Genomic DNA, 5,482 nt, shown 5'->3' with positions numbered 1-5,482 from the left:
CACCAGAAAACAGGAAAGCCTGCTGATGCTTTTTCAAGTATGAATGAGAGTTATGAACTGCTTTAACTCAGGTAAGCACAATTAAGCCAGCAAAAATTCAATAGCAATTTAATTTCCCTGTTGTACATCTTCTACTGTCGTACCTAGGAACAGGGTGACAGCAATTCAGCCAAAAAAAAAAAAGTGCTGAATAAACTAGTTTTTACTTACTTCGATATCGCGCGCGCCGCCCGCTCGCTCGGCAAGGCCGAAGCTCGACCGGCACTCCTCCTGTGCGAGGTGGAGAGGAGAGTTCGAACTAGCGTTGGGTTCGAATCTAACTATCTAGATCAGATCAGGCGCGATAGTTGAATGAGCAACTCGAACCGCGCGCCGACCCCGTCGGGTAAGTGTAAACGTACCCTAAGGCAACCATACAAACCAAAGTAACCTATTGATATGAAATAAACAGTTTGCAGGCTTGATTATTAAAGCAAGAAATTGAATCTTGGCTGGTAGTTATCCCTTACCATGAAATATTGAGATGAGAATATTTATTAAGTCCATATAGGCATATCCTACATGTAAAGGAGTGTACTATAGTCCTATAATCATATATATTGATAATTCCACCGAGGATGATGACATGCTATCAGAACTTTTTTCTTTGTTTATTTAAAGTAATCTATAGCACCCACCTCCACATTTATGGTTCATGTCTTACAAGTTGCCGAGTTCCCTCAGTTCCTCTGCACGGCTTCATAGGATCCTTTCTAGCGTGGCTGTATCCGCTAAATAAATTATTCCAGTTGAGGGATTGTGACTCTCTACTATTAGACCTGTGTGGCCTTTTAAACATAGGGTAAATTCCACCAGCACTCCGGCAGCAAGAGTTGTAGTTCCCACTATTTTTAAAAGGTCATGATTGTTCTGAAGTGACATGAGGAAAATGGATTGTCGATGTCCTATTTTGATTTAGAAAACGTACATATTTCAGTCAGATGAGGATTGTGGGAAACTGTATCTGACAACTTTAGCTGGCCTCTCACTTCACAGATGCAAGTCCCTTTCCTCTTACTTTCATTGCATTTTTAATAACCTGTCACTAACAGTGGGGCTAACACCAGAAGCCTGAAACCTGATAGTAGGGAGATTATGTGGGAAAGTCTCCCTCAGTGAAAGGATCTTAAAGTGTCCTGATCCCTAATAGTTATATGGGCTTGAAGAGTCTGAGATTATATACCGCCTTCCAAACTGTTAGCATGAACTCTTACAATGCTGGATATTCCTGTTATCCATAAATATGTGCAATCCCTCTGACACTTGGTCTTGCTAAACACTTGGTCTTACCTGCATCCTGGGCAATGAGTTACACAGATTACTTATACGTGTTTTGAATTTGCCACTGCTCAATTTCAGGCAGGTAAGGAAGGCAGGGAAAAGGGCACAGCATACAATCAGAATGGTCAGGCAAATGAATGAGACATACCATGTTAGGTGCTCTATTTTTTTCCCTTCCTCACTCAGTATAAACTACCCAGATGCCCCTCCCTCCAGTCATTCCTAGTTCCCTTTTAATTGCAAAACATACAAAAAACCCTTCATTAAAAAGTTAAGGTTCTAAAGTCAACTCTTTGCGTACTGTTTGTCCTGCACACTGAATGAGGCAGGGTCCAGTGGAAAAAATAGCGTGACCATGTAATTAGAGCCTGTCATAATGCACACCCAAAAGGGGACTAATTAAGGTTCCATAAGCAACCCTCAGTCTGGCATCTCCTAATTTTGAATGCTTGGCTTGCAATTTAATGTACTTTTGGGGTTTTTTAAGTGCAATTTCCCAAGTTTTAAAAAGACAAATTCCATCATGTGGAAAAATATTGACCCCCACACACATTGTCAGGACTGGAATCTAGATCAACAATACAAACCTCTACCCGGCTTGAGCTAATGGAGTTAGTGGTAGCAGTAGTAGGTGTTATACTAGGAGACATGGGTGTTATTTCCCTGCTGCTCTAAAATACTTGCACTAGCGCTCATTGAGCTAGCATGAGCATTAAAAAAATGGCAGCCGTCACAGTAACACAGGTAGTGGCAGCAGCAGCATGGCTGACCCATGCCAAGTATATACCCACTAGTTTGAGTCGGGTGTGTACTCAGCACAGCTCAGCCCTGCCTCCACTGTCACTACCAGCGGTATTGCTATTTATTGTCGTGCTAGCTTGATGAGAGCTAGTGCAACTATCACACATCTATCTCCTAATGTAGACTTAGACTGAGAAGATCAACCACTAGAAGAGGATAAGGTACATTGCTAGTGGGTTTCACAGCCATGTGCTAGACAATGGAGGAACATTGGGAATCATAAATCCTGAGTTCTATCCCAGTTTCTGGAGAAGAGTTAATTTTAGTCATTACAGACTCTTCTTTTCCCCCCTAGCTATTCCCCCTCCCCAGCCTGCCCCATTTTGTCATCTCTGCCCCTTTCCCACTCAGCTTGTCCTTCTCCCCTTTCCTCTCCCCACTGTTACTCCTCTCTGCAGTCAGATAAGACTGCTTCCACCTCCTTCATAATGTCTGGGCAGCAGCAGCACAGGGCACTGAATGCACAGGAAAGACACTTTCTGCTGTTAGTTATGGTGTCCAGCAACGGATGGGCCACCAGCAGCCAGAAGGAGCAATTGCAGCTCTCCAGGGAAGCATAGAATGTTCAGAGAAACCCTCGTGAGTACATGCAGAGATTGTCAGAGGGCCACCTGTATCTTTCTTCCCCTTTGGAGCTGGTCTATCTTACTTCTTGGTTCCTTTGAAGGGTCTCCTTGACTGAAGAAGCAGAGTGTGAGTCAGTATCTTCAAGATACAATGAGTTTCAAGAACCTGGCAGAAGTGGCACTTCAATGGGAAGTGTATATTCAATGGTTATCAGGGCTTAGCTATACCTTGGAATTCTCTCTGCTAGGGTGTTTCAAAGGAACTGTGTCTGGTGTATATATAAGCTCCCTTAGCACCAGTGACTGTGACAGCTTAACTACTAACAGTAAGTCTAGATTACACTTTGAACTGGAGGTGTAATTCCCTGCCTGAGGAGACATACGTGTGCTATCTCTGATTGAGCTGGTGCGCTACAAAAAGTGTAGCTGCACCAGTGCAACTGGCATGAGGGGATAGCACCCTGAGTATGTACTTAGTGTCTCAGATGGGACTGAACTCTGAGCAACTAGCTCCTCCCACCACTTAGGGCAATGCGGTTACACTATTTTTAGCAACTAGCTTGATCAGAGCTAGTGCAGGTATGTCTCTTCAAGCTGGAAATTACACTTCCAGCTTTAAGAGTACACCTTCTTCATGGGTAGTCACTGCACAATACCCTGGATTGAAGGGAGTATTTATGCACTGGCTAGGCATAGCTCTGTAGAAGTCTCCTAGAAGAGTAATGGGAGTTCAGCAGCAGCAACTTGAGAGATGTGGGACAGTTTAAGGGCACACAACACCTTCAAAACAAAGAAGAGGAAGAGATTGGGGTGGGGGTGTAAGGGACTCAAATGACAGATTGGTAGGAGAAAGGTTGCTTTCTTCTGCTTTTCAGTAAATGTGAATTTACTACATCTATTTAAAACTTTATAAGGAAAACTATTGTGCCTGGATTGAAAAATTGACCTCCAAGGCTCTACCTCTCCACATTGCAACTAACCATGTGGGACAGAATGTGCACCACCACCCTTTTCCGATTCTTGTAAATCCTTCCTTCACAATCCATATTTTTCACATTAAATAGAAAACCGGTCTTCATTTTGATCAGTTTATAGGAGCCACTTGGGGAGAAGATTTTAGAGGGAAATGACACTTGCATGATGGAGGGTGTGAACTGGAGTTTCCCAAATTGGAACTTTTTATCTCTGGGGAGGGTGTTGGGAGAGGGAGTGTGTGTATAAGTGCATTTGTTTGAGACAACTGCCAGTACCGATACATACTACAAAAATGAGGTATCAGAGGGTTTACCGTGCTAGTCTGGATCTGTAAAAGTGGCAAAGAGTCCTGTGGCACCTTATGGACTAACAAACGTATTGGAGCATGAGCTTTCGTGGGTGAATACCCACTTCGTCGGATGCACGTATGCACCCACGAAAGCTCATGCTCCAATACGTCTGTTAGTCTATAAGGTGCCACAGAACTCTTTACAAAAATGAAGGGGGCCTTACTAAATGACCAGTCCAGGACAGTACCACCTGTCTGGTATGAAGGGCCAGATCACAATCCCATTAAAGTCAACGGCAATGCTATTGACTTCAGTAAGATTAGGAACAACTCATAAAGAAAGGAAATACCCCTTCAAAAAGTGCATATTCAGCACAATCTCAATCAAGCAATAAAGTTTCAAACAGACTTTTCCTCCCTCCCACAGCCAACGTAAAGGCTCCCCTTAAACCTCTCAAATTAAGAATATTAAACAAAGTTTAAGGGGCAGCAAATTAGGACCTTAATTTCACTTGACTAGGAAATTGGGAAAAACTGCCATTGATTTGAATGGGCTTTTGATAAGGCCCTAAATGACCTAGAAAAAGATGTAAACTCAACAGTGATTAAATTTGCAGAAAACAAAATGTAAGGCAGTAATACACAGACCCATAGGGTTGAGATCCCAGTGCCTGACTTGTGTGATGAATTAATAAAGAATGCAGGAATAAGACACACTGACTTGTTAGTGATGTTGCTATGGATGAGGATGGTTACCAGCCATATTGCACCATCCATCCACCAGAAAAGTCCTCAGCAGCTGCTGATCATGAGGATAGATTTTCATCATTTTGTACGATCAGCTTATGCTGATGATGAGGATGAATGCAAATAATTTAGGAGGGCTGCAGGAACTGGGGATGCTTTCAGTCCTCCAGTCATGCGCATCCATTTGATTCTTTGGCTTTCCGTTACGCTTGTCACGCTGCAGTGCGCTGAGTCCCTGCTTTGGCGTCTGTCTGGAGATTTTATTTGCCTGCCGCCTGCTAGTCAGGCCAGAGAGGAAACAAGCTAGCTGGGAAGGTTGTAATGATGTGCAGCATGAAAGAAGATTCAGTAAAATATAAAAAGTCATCTAGGGAAAGTTCAATACTTCTCCACCTATTGAATCCCATATTTAGGACTAACTCTGGGTAGTGTATAGTAAGGGCCTGATTCAGAATCAAATGGAAGCGTTTATACACATTTCACTGAGCTTTGGACCAGTCTAAATAAAGCTGAGGGGCGCACACTGAACAAGGAGAATAAAAACAGCTGCCTTATTCACTCAGCATCTCCCGTCCTGGGCTCTGACTCAGTCTCATGGACTGTGAAGGGAAGTGGGTGATAATGTAATGAGAGACTATTGTAATGTGCATTAGGGGGCAGAGGAAAGGTTGTGACAGCAAATTTGTCATTGTCTGATTTGAGTGCCTCACTTGTGCATCCTTACCGTTCTCAGTGCAGCTTTTTTTAAATCGAGTTTTATATACATAGCCTTCCCGTCCTTGTG

The sequence above is a fragment of the Mauremys reevesii genome, linkage group 9 (assembly GCF_016161935.1).
Source record: "Mauremys reevesii isolate NIE-2019 linkage group 9, ASM1616193v1, whole genome shotgun sequence".
NCBI lineage: Eukaryota > Metazoa > Chordata > Testudines > Geoemydidae > Mauremys > Mauremys reevesii.
This window is presented reverse-complemented; position numbering follows the sequence as displayed.